The sequence below is a fragment of the Bombus terrestris genome, chromosome 2 (assembly GCF_910591885.1).
Source record: "Bombus terrestris chromosome 2, iyBomTerr1.2, whole genome shotgun sequence".
Taxonomy (NCBI): domain Eukaryota; kingdom Metazoa; phylum Arthropoda; class Insecta; order Hymenoptera; family Apidae; genus Bombus; species Bombus terrestris.
Genome location: NC_063270.1, coordinates 7,776,738 through 7,794,262, shown reverse-complemented (window position 1 = coordinate 7,794,262; position 17,525 = coordinate 7,776,738). Strand labels below are relative to the sequence as shown.

The following is a 17,525-nucleotide window of genomic DNA, read 5'->3' as shown; positions in this document are numbered from 1 at the left end:
AACAACGGAAATTGACAGTCACGGCAAGTCGTAAATGAGTCGATTGTATCGAATCAACGAATTTCCGAATATTATGAAATATGTATCTCTACAGCGAACATTAACGGATACTCTGGATGCAATTAGAACTGATTTTACTGTGATTATACTGCGTGTTGCCGAATTAATTATTATCCATTTACCACAGACAGTACGCTATATTATATTAAGAATACAAAAACATAAATATTAAAATCATACCAAGAATACGAAAGAAAATGTAGTATTTTCTACTATTGTCAAATATATATATGAATATTTCATAATACGATCAATTTGTAACAATTATCTATCAAATCGAATCTCTGCCATTATAGGTTCAAATACTTTGCGTATTATATGACTTCGTTCTAATAAAACATGGCGCGTTTCTACTGACAGTTAAACAAAGCTGCGCAATACGAACAAAACGCGATGCGCAGAGCCTGTTCAAACCTGTCTGTGATAATGTACTTTCTCGAATGTAGTGTAACCCATCGAAAAAGTCGAAATAACAATTTGTCATAGTCGATTTACGAGTAACGAAGCAAAATGAAAATATAATTTGAATTTCTTACTCAAATGGAACAAAAGCCAGAAAATCTATGTCCAATTAATGTTAAACAATTTATTTAATTTCTTCGAAATAAAAAAAGGAATTTCTCTAATCTTGCCTTTTTCATCTTGGTATTCTTAATAAACCGTGAATTTAGAACTTGTTATATTACATATCAATTACGTCAATATTACGAAATATGAGTTTTTTCGAGTATGAGAAACGAAGTCAATTAGATATTAAATAAATGTTACCAATTATCTAATTAAGTAGAGAAAACAAACGTATGTATACGTTTGCTTTTCTTAGAATAAATGAAATATTACCACGTTCCGACGAACAGTTATCACATTTATCATCGATCGCTGCGATGGCGCCGTCTTGACTTTCTTCTCGTCCTTTCGAATTTCGCAGTATCTTTCTATTAATGCTCCGAAGTTTCCCTCGCAACCAAGCAATAATCTGCACAAAAGAGGAAATATTAAAATATAATGAAACAATCAAGGTTAAATTGCATCTTGAAAGCTTGATATTCGAGCTATCGGTACATAACAAAAAAAAGAAAAAGGGAAAAGAAAGACCGATCGAAGAAAAAAAGATAATCAAATACTAGAGTACGAGGAATTTTATTAAATTATTGAATAAGAATGTACCTTAGTTAAACGAAGTTTACACTAACAATTGCTAGCACAAAGCATTTTCTACGCAATAAAATAATCAACACCTATCGCAGAGTGACACTAAAACACGTCTAATCGCTTCCACTTTCGACACTAGACTGACCCCCTGGCTGCACCATTGTTTACTTAGGTAATTTCAATTGGTAAGGAGTGGAGCGAGGAGGCCCTCTGGTAGGTCGAACGTATACATACATATACTTAGGCGACAAGAGTCGTTATATTCCTGGAAAGGATATAGTTTCGATGGCGAGGGTATTATGTTTCAAATAAAGAAATAATACGTTAAACTGATTGCGAAACGCGAAGATGCGCGTAGAAACTAAACACGTAAGTAAAGTAAGCGTAAGCTAATATAATCACATGAACAAAATTTATGAATTCGAAACCTGGATATCTGCGTTTAGAAATTTAGTATACGTAATACGTCATAATGTAATTATTATCAAAAGATAATATACGTATAATAAATAAAATGGGCAGAGATCGTCGGTTAGGTAAGCGCTCTAATTGTAATAGTCCTTGCCCGCTTTGTTCGCATTCTACAACTATGCTAGTTAATTTTGTAATCTATTTGATACAACGTTTGAGTAGCAAATAAATTCCTGTCACAATTTTTGATACTGTTTATATAAATTGCAATCAATTCTTTCGGAAGTTCATATACACATACAAAAATAGGCAATTGTTACCAAGTTCACAGTCGATGATTTTTCTATTATAATTATCTACTTAGAATTCATTAATTTTTATAGTTTTTAGAGGTCAGGACTGTATTCATATTACCATAATGCTAATTTCCATAGTAATTTCATAGTGAGCATAAGTAAGTCTACTAATCCATTTACTTGTTTAACGCTATAGGCTATAGACAATGTGAAATGTAATATAGGATACGTGTTCTCTCTCCTGTGATGTACATATGTATATCTATACCTGCATTTTCAACCCGAGTTAACTGTAGATGTTTTTGCTATCTTCTTCTATCTGAGAACATGTAGCTGTATTGGCAGTAAGACGCTTTGATCACTGCGATTGGTCCATTTGAGGAATAAAGTTCCATCACATGAGTATATCAACGAATTCTGTATGGTTGTGTGAGTAAGCAAAAGGAAGAAGGGAATAAGGAAAAGAGCTTAGGAAGATCAGTTAGTTCTCGACAGTCCGCTTATTTAGATTGTATTTTCTTTATGCATAAATTTGTGATAAAAGTTCTTTATTTCGTTTCATGATGGATATAACTAAGAAAACGCGGGAAAATGCTGTGGAAGAGTGCCAGTTGATGATCAGATTATTGGAAATGTTGCAAGAAACGAAACACGAATTGATACAAGAAAATGGACAACGCCGCTTAACTGCTTGAGAAATCATTCGTGGTGAAAAGCAACGCGTGAAAGATGCTGAAATTGTTTCTTGGCCGTCTTCTACGAGATTGTTACGAGGTGGAATTAATACCGATGCTCGAAATAGTCGGTCGTTTGATCGGATTACGAATGATTTTTTGGTACAACTCGCGGATATGCATTCGCCTCGTTCAATGATTCAAAAGTAGCGAGAAGCGCGCGCGCAAAACATGACGGTTATGAAATCAGGCATGGACATCGTATCGGCGTCGTTAAGTCGGTTGATAATCGCCGACTTTTCTTCGGTGGTGTATCTAAGAACAAATGAAAGGAAGAATTTCTACAGGAAAGAACAAGATCCTCGAGGGTATCACTGATATGTGTCTGTATCCAAGTGTACATGACAAAACGTTGAATCGTGGATTCATATTCGTCGAGTTTAAAGATCATAGAGCAACCGCGATGGCAAGACGAAAGTTTAAGAATATCGTGGACACGAACACCAACGATGCATTCGATATAAGCTCGATACATACAATCGCTTTACAAAATTTCATTAGAGGAAAGTTTAGCGTTACTTGTCACTTTAACCGTTTGCGCGCAGCGAATGGGCTTACTTTTATATGTAAAGTAAGTATATACGATCACATTTATTTATATTTGTTTCTATTTCCCGAACATATTTTTTCCAGTTTCTGATTATCTATTATCTGTTTCTTGCATTTTCTTAGATAACTATTGTTAGATAAGCCCATATTCTGTCCGAATATCACGGAGAATCAATACCAACGAAGCAAAACGCTATTGTTGCTGCATGGACAAAGACGTATCAATTGATAGCTTCTACGTTCCAGGATTTCGGTGAGTATACCAAATAGGAATATTTTCTAGAAATAACAGATATATCCAGCTAATTTTTGCGTAATTCAACGCACGATACGTTCTTTGAAAATGTAATTGATACCAATTTCACGATTCCTATAATTCTTTATCTCGAAATCTCCGTTCTTTTCGAAGTTTCGAACGTATGAAAATTTATTTCTGTGTTTCCTTGTTTCGTAACTAGACTTCAAAATAAATAATTAACGATAATCTAACGAATTTTTTAAAAGCTTGTAAAAAGAGAGATGGTGGCTAGTATATAGCTATGGTTTATGAATATTTTTTTGCCTGTTCTTAAACAATGCTACGGGAAAACGAGCACTATTGCATGGAACAAAAGCTAGATGCTAGACAGTAATCTTGTGGTTGGGTTGCCATTCAGCTGGAATGGGGAAATATATTATAATTAAACAAATTACTTTCGTTGAATGATTTTTATAGTTGAACATGCAAAGGTCATTGATATTATATATATAATGTAAAGAGGCGAAAGCACGATGACAAAAGTATAAAAGAAATATTACAAACATAAATGCACTTTTGCATTTCTGACACAAAATTAAGATTTTAACGGAAAGTTTTCATTATCGAAATAAATTTCAAGCAAATGTTCAAAATGCGTTTGTACAAAAATATTGATCAGAGTATATTTATAATTTCATTCAATTATAAATATAAAGCACATTTTTAACGATCGTTTAAAATGAAATGTTCTAATAAGCATATTTTTTAAAAGTAATCTACTAAAAGATTGAATTCTGAAAATCTAGTAACCGCAGGTTCTCTACGTTAGACATATATTTTAAATACATGTTTAGTTAATGTTACCGCAGGTATGAATTGAACTATACATACACGTACTACTGATTAAAAAGTTAATCGGATATGTGATAATAATTTGCGAAAATCAGTAAAATTACACATAATAAGTTAGTGATTTCTATTTCAGTCTCAAATATCATCTCTCTCCATATTTGTTTCATACTTTGTTTGTCAAAATTTACGGAATTAATAAACTCGAGTAAGATGGATAAAAAGCGTGATTAATTACACAAATTAATCGTTACGTGTTTGTGTCGTTGCATCTCGCCTATAATCGATTGGCTTTTTTGTTTCTATCGTCTATGTAAATGAACACGCATGTAAGACAAATACCAGACATACATTTTGTCTGAAATGTTATTGGCCGTTCACCGATTTACTAATAAAAAACTGATATTTAAGTTTTACTATAACAAAAACATTATCGCCATGAAAGTAGGTCCAACGTTACATCTAAAACATTGTCGCGTATAAGAAATATATTAAAATTATTGTATCGGAATAGAATATTCTCTTTTCTTCTCTAAAGAAAATCCAGTATACAATCAATGTCTCTTTTTTAAGCAACTGGCAATTAATTTTATTATCGCGCGATTTTGTCATTCTCTACTTGCCTATCTCTGATGGAAAAGTGGCTACGAACTCTTCTATGCAGAACCGTACAATTAAAATAGGTTCTTGTCTATGCTATTGTGTAACCGAACAGGGCAGATGCCTAATTTTATAGGTTCTTGTATACGCTAGCTTTGGTTAACCTCAGTACTTGACCGCATGGTGCAGCACTTCAATAATATCAACAACAACAACAACAACAACAACAACAACAACAACAACAACAACGACGACGACGACGACGACGACGACGACGACGACGACAACAACGACGACGACGACAACAACAACGACGACGACAACAACAACAACAGTAACGCGGTGAGGCACCGAGTCGACAGTTTTTCAATTTCGATACGTGTACTGAATGAAGCACTTTTTATTACAACTTTTGTCACATTTCTCTCTCGTTTTAACTGTGTATCGTAGTACGATGATCAGATTCGCGCAAAGGAAATATCGTGGTCTTTGTCCACTGCCAATCAGCGCGATAATCAGTCATGCTCTTTTTTAAATTCCCAAACAAATGATGGCCACGTCAAACAAGCGAGAGAGAGAGAGAGAGAGAGAATGAGAAAGAGAGAGAGAGAGGAAGGGGGGAGAGGACAGAAGTTAAACAGGCAGGATGCATCTTGTGGATTAATATTAAAGAAACACATGTAATATCAGCGATTCGAAATTTGAGAAAAGACAGATTCTCGAAACCACAGGCTTCTATACATACACATAGAAGCGGAGTTGCATTCGATCACGTTTTTTTGTAGGAACTTCAATTTTTCAAAGTTACGCGTACAGAGAAATAAAGGTTCGATCTATTCGCGAAGTGATAACGTTGCAACTTTGTAGCCAAATACAGAAATCTCTATGTTATACGAACGCGCAAGCCTTTAGAAAAAAATAAGAAAAATCTTTCGATCGCGTGGACGCGAACGGGCAAAATTTATTTAAAGCTTGGATGTTTTATCAAGCCACGAATACCGCAAAAAAGGGCACGCTATACTGCTTCCTCCATGAGGGAAACACGTTGTTAAAGAAACGATGTACATGGCAACAAATAAACGTGCCGAAAACACACTGAGGCGCATCGCAAGCTCTTTTGATGGATTGCCACGCAAGATTGATCTATTCCATCTACGAAAGGTCCGACAAAATAAATGGAAAAGAAGTTAGAAGATTTAAATGAAAAACTTTCGAGGATAGCAACAAAATCGATTCATCAGGCAGTTGCTATTTGGTGCTAGAAATCATTTTGAACACCTAACCTAATTTTTAAGATTCGGGCAACTTTAATGAAAAGCGATACAAATGAGAAAATAAAATTACATTTTGACGGTAAAGTTCGTGCTTTTTCGGATGTTAGTGTTAATACAAGCTGAAATTTTTGGAGATTGAAATTAGGAAGAGTAATAGGAAAGGATAGCAATGAAATTAATAATAAAATTATCTCGCAATCATCCTTCCGAAGAGATAATATAATACATTACGCATATTTGGATTAAAATATTTATAGGTACACACGTAGTCAATTAGTGCTTAAAAATTCATAACAATATCCTTCAAAAGGATTAAATACGCATGTAACGTATCGCAATTTTATCTCGTTTGTGGAAAAACTACATTTATCCAATTTTTTTTAACATTATCTCTCATTTATAAGGGTAATCGGTTCGTCTTTTTCTCATTCACGTTCTATAAAGTATGAAAGTTCCCAAGTCGAAAATTATGTACACTACGTTGAGAAAAAGATAAGTTGGAAAGTGCTGTCGATAGTCACAGGTAAACGAAGGAGAAAGAGGGTACTGTATGGCTGCATGGTCTTTTGATGGATCGTCTGGTGCGATTTGCGATCCAGTCGATCGAACCAAGAGCGGAAAGGGCCGCCAAGGCTAAGTGTAAGAGAGGAGGGTGGCTGAAGGAAGATGATAGAAGGAGGAGAGAACGTACTCTTTGAAACGAACGTCTGTCTCCGGGGGGTGGGGTGGGTTGGGGGGTTACAGGTGGTTGTTGCTGGAAGAAAGAAAGAAGGAGAGAGAGAGAGAGAAAGGAACGCGTCGAAGAAGGTGGCTGAATGAAAACGGTGCGACGAAAAAAGCGGCTGGAGAAGACCGTGCACGAAATGCACGCAATTTCATTACCGACAGAGCTACGTCGAACCTAACTCGAACAACGAAGTACAAAATACACGCGACAACTCGTGGAACGTTTTATCCCTTTCACCGTTTATATCGCAAGCGAACGCTCGATACCGTTGTTCCACGGATGAATTTGCTCTCATACAAAACGAAAAGTAAATTACCGTGTAACGTGCAATGGACATGGAGTAGCGCGATACCAAGTATCTCTCGAACTACTGATTGCGGAACGATTCTCGAACAATCATCGGCCGATATTCGTGTCAAGCGTGCGCTAAACAACAGTCTCACAGGATCTCCTCGGATCAATTGGACGATCAACGACTTATCAACGAGACGCGCAGAGTGGATCGTTACGGACAAGACAATTCGAACGAACGACAAATTATCGATCAGTTATTAGATTCGATTGATAATTATTAACTCGAATCAACGTTCGATATAGAAATTTTGGAATTCCCTGTTGGAAGTAAGCTCGACAGATATAACACACGTTAAATGGTGCTGCAAATTGTAAAATAAAGAGGGTTCGTCGTCGTTGAGGATACTAGAAGCAACCTCTTTGCAACCACAATTATAAGCATTAATGAAGGACAAGTTGGGGTAGAGGAAGAAGGGGAATAGGGATGCAAAAAGGAAAAATATTTCTTGCCGGTTGTAACGAAGACACGGGGAATTATACGATACGGACGAGCCGGTATAGTCGAACGAAATGAAAATGATCGCGGTCCGATGGGCCAAACGATGTAAACCGTGCTATCACGAGGATCCCGAGGATGCCAGAATTTAACCGCGCGCGCCACCCCGTAGATGAGAGCAGCGTTCGATGGTAGGATGCAGAATGGGTGGGCAGAAGGGGATGAGGCGAGGTTTTGCAAGCTCGTGGCGCCACTTGCGTGGCCTCCCCAACGTTTGAAAGGGGTGAAGGGTCGTGGGGGCGGAGGGTTGGTTGCAAGCCTCGATTCTAGGCTTCAGTCAGTCGTGCGAGGAGCGGGACTCGCTAGGGTGGAAGGCTCGTTGCGACCGTTCTGGTCACCCTTGCCTCGAGACAGACTCCACCTGTTTATCATACCGTCGCGTAAACCAACAATAGACGCACCGTGTGAGACGCGAAACGTGGGCAGAAATGTCGCCGACGTCGATCAAGAGAAAGAATCGCGGGCCGATCGAACGATACACGAGATAATTGTCGTTGAAAAGGGGTGGATGGAGTGCCGGCAGCATAACCAGTGATTTCGGCGTGATAAGCAGCTTAATTGATCAGGTGCGATATATATCGAGAGCACTTAACTGTGATATGCGCTCTCTCCCCTCCTCCACTCTCCAGCCCTCTCATCCTCTCTCTCTTTCTCTCTCTCTCTCTCTGTCTCTCTGTCTCTCTCTCTCACTCTCCTCTGTGCTACACGTAATACATGTTATACTAACTAGCACGAATCCTTCTCTTCGTATCTGTCTGTCTCTCGTTGTTTCTCGTTCACGTTGCTCTCGCTCGCTTCCTCTTTTCGTATCAGTAGTGGCCTCTTTCTGTGTCTTCCTGCAACAATTTTTGTCTCCCTTTCTCTGCATCTTCGTCCTTCTCGTTTTATCCGTTGTTCGATCTTCTTCTCTGTCTGTCCTAACTATCTCGTCTCCTCTGTTTTGCGCCTCACCCTATTCTCTGACCTTCTCCGTGTTCCGGCCACTCGGCTGATTAACCGTGAAACAGGGTGATTAGGAACGCGACGGCACGCGCACATACGTAAACGCACATACATTGTAACGAATGATAGTGGATGGAAGACGGGGTGCAACGTGACCTCGTGGCGAATGTTCTTCTTTTCGTGCGCGAGTCGGTCGGTAAGAGCGCCCGACCAGCTTTGCCAGGCCGTTCTTCTCTTTCTTTTCCTCTTCTTTTTTTCGCTAACAGGACGACAGTTCTATCTATACGGCTCGCTACTTCCATCGAGCGATCAAGCTCTTTCCCTTCTTTCTTACGTTTTGAACGCGATACCCGCACTCTCGTGAATATTCGGCCAGCAAGTTGTACTTTGTGCATCTTCCAGCGTAACGTTTTTTCAACCGAAAACTCGTCGTTCGTTTCAGTGCACCTGTTTTAAAACCTGTTGTCGTGGACACGTTGTCTGTGAGCGAATGTCTGTGAACAGATGTTGGTGCATTTGGGAAAATCGGACAAAGTTCGACGTTCGCCTTGAAAGTTTTTCGAAAAACACGATTCGACCACGAGAATTATACGAGAGAATTTAAATTCGTACGTAAATCGAGGGATTTTCCTTGATCGAAGATCGAGGGAAAAAATTGTTCCCAGTCATGCAAGAATCGAATAAAACTGTTTCCTAGGCGTTTAAAGGCCATCGTGTACGTAACAAAAAGCTAAAAGTGAAGTTCAAGGTAAACGTTAATAAGGTTAACGTACGTATTCGTTCGGTACTCGAGGATAACGATACGTTTTGACACGGAAAATGTCTTCCGCCTTCGAGTACTCCTGCTTCTTACTTGTAAACTTTGTTAGATACACAGGGATAAAAAGTTGCATAAAAAATCATCGAAATTGTTGTCATCAAGAACAGAAGTTTGCTTACTTAGAGAAAATGTGTCTTACGAGAAAAAAATACGTAAAATTTGCGTTAATAGTTTCGTAAGATATAACTTCAAAGACCATAGAAAAATTAATCAAAGGAAACAAAATAAATAGATAAAGAGGAATTAAATAAAAAACAATGGTAATTTCTGATACTTAATAAAAATAGTGGTCGTAAATAAACGTAGAATCAGAATTTGCTTACGAGTGGGTGGAACAAACTAAAATAAGGCAAACGTTGGATAAATTATTTTTCCTTTGGTAGGACGCTTTTCCTAATCAACCCTAATCCGGATTTCTTCCATCTCGTAGTTTCATTTCCATCTTCTTCGGCCACCGTCCGAAATCCCTTCTATCTCGATCGACGAACTTGGTAAACGAGATCCGAAAGCTCAGCACACGTCTTGCGGAATAGCGGAGTTTATGGTCTAGTCAGAGCGAGTAGGATCGATATTTAAGGAAAAAAGAAGCATACGCGTGAATTCCTGAATTTAAGGCCAGCACAAGTGCAGATATATCGTTCTTTTCCTTTTTCTTTCTTCTTTTCTTTTTATTCCCTTTTTATTTTCTTTTTCTTTCCTCTTTTATTTTTACTACAATGCAGTAAAGGTATCCTTTATCCTCAAATTAAATTCTTTAAATATTCACAGCGTCCGTTTCAAAGATCGATTTCAAACATTTTTCTCATATTTTATTCATCGAGACATTCTCGGTTACGTAAAAGCGTCGAGATTAGCCAATTACCGCACTTTTGCCATCTTTCATCGGAAAGTTCAAATATTTGATCCAAAAACCCACCTACCTTTCAACGCAAGTTTGACGCAAGTAGACTAATAAAATCCACAGATTTCGTATACATGAAATTCTTACGTTAAAAGGTTTTAAATTTTCCTTCAAACGTTTACTTAGACTTAGGTCGAAGATACGCGTGAAAGCGACGAGCACTTTGTTGGAGTTGTAATTTTCCAAACAGATTCAGAAAAAGAAACACCAATAGCAGAGATATTTCTATACTATGATAGTATATGGTAATTCAACCGATTAATCGTTCGTTTCGTATTTTACGTGATGTAAAATAGACGTATTATTTAAAGTTATCCCGGTCCGTTCGTCCGTAGCGGCCACTACTTGTAGCGACTTAATTGCTCACTTACTTTGTCGTCTGGATCGTCTTGATCGTTTTAACATTTTTCCACCCTTGAATCACCATCGAATCGAATCAGCATCGAATCGAATCAACATCGAATCGAATCAACAGGCCAAGCTCGACGGTTACGACTAGACGGTGTTAAAGCTCGATCTAAACGCGAAACCGGCGATACGCGCGTATTTCAAGCGCACCGATTAAATTTCAAACTCGATCGGGCGTGGCGTAAAACATCGATTCGTGATTTGAAAAGCATTTTTTGTTTTCGCCTGTCTGCCTCGTGTACGCTCGTCCGATGGATCGACCGAACATTCGAGCTCGAGGGTCATTCGAACTCGATATCTCGTCAGCACGAGTACATCGCTGTCGATGTGCTAAATGATTTTAAAAAGAAGGAAACGCGCGATGTCTCGCGCAGCTGGTTCGCGTGCACGAGCAATCGACACAAAAGAAGAGGAACGCAAGGCTCGCGCCTCCTGGAATTGCGAAATATCGACGAAAAAATACCCATCTTCGTCCTATGCTGGCTCTCTCTGCCTTGTCTCTAATAGTTGGACGAATAGGATCGACGCTTCCGCGTGTCAGTTGCTTTACCGCTGCAAACCAATCTGACAGTTTTTTTCGTCGCGTATTGCTGTCCATGACATCAGACGTACGTCCACGTGTAGATAAACAGACTAGAATTCCATTTTAAACGGCTTCGTCGGTGAGAATAAAACTCGGCGCAACTTGTAGAAGTAAGCCGAAAGAGAAGGAAAAGTAACCTATGCAGAATATAAATTTTATTAGGAATATAAGCGAAGAAGGCGATTCTCGAAGCGTCGAATCTCAAAGTTTCGTTTTATTTGCTTCGTTTTATTCTCTCTACGTTTGAAAATTCCACGTATTTGTGGAACACGACGAAAGTGGCAGTCGATGTTGATCGAAACTGATACGATTCTTACGATACGATTAAAGATTAGAAGTTAATCAGAAAAAATACAAATTACCAATTACCATCGAAACGCGTTGATCGCCTAAATGTGGCTGAACCATCGTGGAATTCAGTCAACTCGCAGAGGAAACAGCAGGTATCTCAGCGGGTATACAGAATGGTTACTCGCAACAAAGTAAAAGTCGTGAGGAAGGACGATCGATGCCGACGAAGAACTAAATAAAGAAGAGTGATGGAAATACGAAATTCTAGAAACGCGAGTATCGACGAAACGGCGAACGGGCAAAAGAAAACTGAAAAGTTGCAATTCACAGGAGAATGTATCCACTGTGGTGTGACGGATGTCGAGCTACACGGTGCAAAGCAGCGCCAACGATATTATCCGCGTACACCCTTTGTTAAGCCAGCTGCGTCCATTTCGTACACGTATGTATAACTTTGCACCCACATACGAGTACAGCTAGCTAGTACAAGGTTGCACGCCTAAAACGTGCTGCACGTCGTAAGCTCTCTCGGTCTATTACACTGCGTTTTAACTATACACCGCTTTCCATCCCACGCGTACCTATGCAGAGAGGTACGTATTTGTTACACGTACTGGACATACGGCAACCTGGTCATTGCGGTTGAGTATCCTGCTCGAAGAATCTTTTAGCATCGACCTGCTCGCGATTCGCAATTATCAAAAGTATTCGTATATCATAACGCGGTTAATAATAATCCTCGATTGGTTATTTCGATACGAATAACTGGACTGATGTATCGTTTAAACGGTGCAAGCAGACGCAGAGAACGAACGTCTTAGCTTCTTTCCCAAAGAATGTATCGGCATAACGTAACTTTTTAAGAGAAGATTCGAACAGTTAGATCATCGAATTCAATGTCGTCCGAGCGTTCAAAGATTCGTAATCAGATGGAAGCATAGAGATGCCAAGCGAGCGGTGGCCTAGCGAATGAACGTTCCCTCGCGAAAACACGCTCGTGTCACGCTACGATACGAGAATCCTCGATGACTCAATTTCGATTCGCAAAAGAAAAAAAAAAAAAAGAAGTAACGCCGCTGCCACCGGACCACCTGCTCTCCGTAGCTTTTAAAAGCGAACTTGCGGGAATAATGGCTTCCAAACGTAAAGCCGGGACGCGTCCAACTTTGAAATAAAGAGGCAAGAACTTTCAGCTGCCAATATTTTCGCGTAGCTGCGGTACATTTTAATAACCTAAACGCAAGATCCTGGTAATGTCGCACAGACGAGTAAAGCCATCGACATTTTCCAGAGCGTACACGGGTATTTCATTTGCGAACGATAAATTTCCCCGAACCGAACTGCGTCTATCTTTATCGAGTTTTACTTTTTATCTTCGTTCGTTCTTTCCATCTTTCTCTCTTTCTTTCTTTGCGAATACTAATCAACGTAACTGCTTGCAGAGCTCGCACGCGCAAGGAAATTCATATAAATTTGCTATTTACGCGCGTATTGTTTCCACATCGACCGTATTTGCCGCATAAAAATCGTAGACACGCTTTAATGATGAAACGCACGGTATTGTCCGTTTTATTTTTCATTACATTCCGATAGTTGGATGACAAAAGCAAGTGCAAATCTCACATAGGCTAAAGTGAAATGCGTATATTGTAGAAACAACGACTGCGAATAACTAAAGTCATAAAATGACATTTCTGTTCATTCTTTAGAAAGGAGTGGAGAGAGAGAGAAAGAGAGAGAAAGTTGAGGAAAAGGAAGACATAGTTTATCCTACTCTAGTCGATAGAAACTTTCATCACGCCATCTCTAAAGATAGGATTGTCACGTAAATTCAATATCAGACAAAACTATAACGCTCTACTACTACTACTACTACTACTACACGCACACAAGTGCGCAAACTATCGAGTAGATCGGAAGCGTTCAGCGGTTAGTGGTTATAAGGTGGAAGATTGAAAAAACGTTGAAAAGAAGTTATCATCGTGAGGAAAGCTATTTACACGAGCATGAACTGCTCGTTAAACATTGATGCAGTGCATGTATCGTAGCCGTGTTGCATTTCCTATACATACAGTGTACGCGTGACACATATACACCAGCATTAGTCCATTCGTTTACGAAAGTAGAATCAGGAAACATCGGATATCGTTGTCGAGCATGGAGAGATCGAGCGTTTACTGAACGCCAGATACACGACCTCGATCACCTGCCGGTCGAGAAACGATCTACCGACCACTGTAAATCCGCGTTTTCCAGACTATAAGTTGAATAATCATTAATTAATAAACTTGGTCTAGGGACACAGTAATTCGTATGCCGTTTCTCATCCCATCGAAACAAATTTTACCAATTAGAAAATCAAACTAGAAATAATAAGCGTGTAGGGATGGCCGGCTATCTCGAGTCTACCTTACTATCGATCGTGCATCGCTATGTTTGATATTTAAATGAAATTGAAATTTCAACTGTTGCGCTCGGCGTATAAGCATTTCCTTTGTAAAGCCTAATTCCTTTTTCCAGCATCCTTAGAAGCGAAATTATTTGCAAGTTACGTTTACCTTGACAAAGAATGTGGGCATAGTTTTTTTCAAATATCGAACCTACTCAATCACGAACCAACAACACGATCCATTAATCTTTCTCTTCCTAAATAACAAGTAGTTAATTCGTTGGACATCCGTTCGTGAGTAATCGGAATATCACGGCTGCGCGAGAACTATTTCTTCGTTAAAGAAACAACCGATGTTTCTATTGAGAAAATTGTAATTTTGATTGCGTGCAAGGTCTTCCAAGCACGTTGGAAGAATCTTTAACTTCGGAAAAGTAAAATAACAGAGCACTTGGACGAACAAGTAAATCAAAGTCCGTGCAAGTTGCACGTTCGACGTGTCTACTACACCGTGCCCCGTGTCACTCCATAGTCACGAAGAAAATCGATCGAGATTTATCGCGCTCCACTTTGTTTCCCGGCTGTCACAAGAGAAGAACGTGAATAGCCAGCTTCCACGAAACTGCCGGGGGCTTCGCTTTCGTCAACTTTCGTCGACTTGACGGTATACATTGAACATTGTTCATCCTGTTTCATAGCCCCATCGAGTATTAATCCATTAACACTCCCCGCCTACATTAACTTCGGTTGCCAAGTATAATTGGCGCTATATATCGTAGTCCGTTTCATCCGTTCGCTGCACCAGGCAAGCAGAAATTTACTGCACCAATTAACGACTAAATTACCACGCTGATAATCTTACATCGTTCCACGAGCAAACGAGAGAAGATCACCGCAGTTCGTTTAACAAAGTACGAATAATAAATATCGATGGATCATACGGACGCGTACGTCTCGATTCGTTCGATAAATTAAAAATAACTCCTTGCGAAGAGTATTCAAAGAAATTGTGTCTTCTTTCTTCTTTTTTCTTTTTTGCAATTTCACCTATACTTTAATATACATAGTGAAATATTTATCAGCTTGGCAAACCGAGTCACGAGACAATCTAATAAAAGTTTTATCACCCCCTTCTACTTGCTTTCGATTATTTTTCAAATCTTTATTTTTATTAGAGAAAGTTTGAAATAATTGACTTTAAGAAAGTAGCAGTACGTTCTAAAGCCTATAACAGGAAAACTATTAACCTTGATCGAAAGCGAATATACCTACAGAATATGAGAAAAGGGAGGTTAAAAGAACGAACAGGCATATACGTAACATCGACCAGACAAGAATTCCACAAATTAGATTGAAATTTGTTCAAATCAACATTCCTGCTGTTAAAGTCAATATCATATTCAAATCGGTACCGCTCGGCGATTTCTTGAACTCGGTTTCGCAGATTAAATCAGATCATAAACGTAAAAACTTTCCGAGGGTACGTGGTTCCCATATAGTCTCAGGGACTAAAAGAATTCTTGGTACCTACTATCGAACGTAGTTGCTGTACCCACCACTTTGTAACATTTTTCTTTCATTTATTTATTCGTAACCATTACAGTCTCGACGCTATAGCTACAACAAACAAATAGTGTACAAGAGAAACACTCGACAACGTGTCTCTTCTTTTTCTTTCTTTACGTCTCATGTTTCACGAGTCTTTCGTCAGATCACGTGGCTTAATCCCATTACGATTCTCCAATTTTTATTTCTCAATCTCGTTTATCTTTCAACAAGCGAAAACATTGTTAATCTTCCTAGGAGTAGCTTCGAGACAATGTGAAAGCGAAAAATCACGTATATTCCTTTATTCGCTAGATTTATGATACATTTCAACAATGGACAAATACTATCGAGCGTATTTGAATACTCTGTTCGTGTAACTTAGCGTAGTGACGTATCACGCACGCTATACACTCCCCAAGATGTGTACTTTGTAAAATGAGAAAAACATTTCTTCTTCATATTCGTTCGCGTAGGTTCAACGCGTAATTTTCTTTTACCTTTTCACCGTGAGATTAATCTTGCACGCGTAGGTGGTGAGCGTAAAATGCCAGAGCCGAAATCAGAACGCGGCCCACGTTCTTTTCCACTTGTAACGCAACTTTCGACATTCCCAGCATAGTTTCGTTCCACTGTTTCCTTACACTGCCATGGCAACCATGACGAATACTACGAGTGCAATCACGACCACCTATCGACGAACCAAGTTTTGCATACAAGGCGACGCACCCCCAAGTATTTCTACACGTACACGTCATCAGCCGGTTTTATGACGTACGTTATTTTACGCGAGTCGCGTACAGATGAAACGCTTAGGAAGCGAAGAACGTGCTTTGGAATAAAATAAAAACCAGAGGTGTTACTATCCGTGCAATTGGATACACGAGTACTTGGAAAGTACGTTACGTACTTGGGACGTACCAAAGAATGGAAAATATCAGAGTATGTTTTACTCGGCGGGTTCCCTTTCTGTAGGCTGACGATGTTTCATGCGATTTCAACAATGCTGGTACGAACTACGGTTTAGTTGGAAAATACTCGGCCAAAGGTAATCGTTACTAATACCGATAAAAACTGCTTAGCATAGAAATTACTAATATTCGTTGTATATTTTATCGTGCTTCGCTGAAACTTTCCTAACTTTACTAACTTCGTTAGATATTAAAATTGGCAAGCAATTAATTATTATTTTCATTTAGACACGTTGATTCGTATAAATAAATTGAAACTCAAAATAAAAGGACTTAACATCTTAACGATTAACGGAATTTATTATTCTTGTTATCTCGATATATCTCGTACATTACTCGTTTCTGATCCAATCTACTATTTTTTCTTCTACTAATTATCCAATCTACTCGAACCATTTTATATATTATATTCCGAGATGATATCGAATATCTGATTTATTTGGATATGAATGTTAGCAAACGCGTAATCTCTTCCCTATTAACGTAAACATTCCAGCTTTCGGAATATTTGAAAATAAGTGCTTTATATTGCAGTAGCGTAGTATTGCGGTAAGTTTCAGAATACGAATAGAATACGAATAGAATACATTGTGGCTAACGAATGGAATGGTTTCATGCTTTCGCAGAATTAAAGAAGAAACATGGTATTATTACGATACACGCACCCCCTCTGCTCCTGGTTTCGAGCTCGCACGCGCGCTAGCTAATCGAACTTTATATTTTATTATAATCACGTTGATCATGGTGGAATTGCATTTTCAAATTCCTTTATCCGATTATCCGTTTTGTTCCGCGCATATGTAATATAATATATAAAATATAGCGCGCACTCGTTGCATCTGCAATTGCAATTTCGCGTATAATATGACAACGTTATATCTACATTGTGGCTAATCTGCAAGTAGCTTGCAGTGGCACGGGAATATGTATCTTCC

The 17,525-nt window shown here is 38.8% G+C and overlaps 2 protein-coding genes and 1 pseudogene across 4 annotated transcripts in view; 2 read left to right on the top strand and 1 right to left on the bottom strand.

Annotated features, from left to right (window-relative positions):
- The window catches only part of LOC100642797 (radial spoke head 10 homolog B), a 70,826-nt gene that overhangs the window by 36,720 nt on the left and 16,581 nt on the right, over nucleotides 1–17,525 (bottom strand). The window contains exons 1-2 of one of the 2 annotated variants that reach the window (XM_048411786.1): nucleotides 1,228–1,344; nucleotides 901–1,036 (exon numbers count right to left, since the gene is read on the bottom strand). The gene's annotated coding sequence lies outside the window, so the exon portion shown is untranslated. Of the gene's footprint in view, nucleotides 1–900; nucleotides 1,037–1,227; nucleotides 1,345–17,525 lie in introns of those variants that run through there. The other variant, XM_048411779.1, reaches the window with a different exon arrangement.
- On the top strand, nucleotides 1,188–3,293 carry LOC110119868 (annotated as a pseudogene).
- Nucleotides 8,004–17,525, top strand: part of LOC100651631 — a 62,122-nt gene continuing 52,600 nt past the window's right edge. For both annotated transcript variants that reach the window (XM_003393593.4, XM_048411730.1), the window contains exon 1: nucleotides 8,004–8,306. The gene's annotated coding sequence lies outside the window, so the exon portion shown is untranslated. The remainder of the gene's footprint in view (nucleotides 8,307–17,525) is intronic.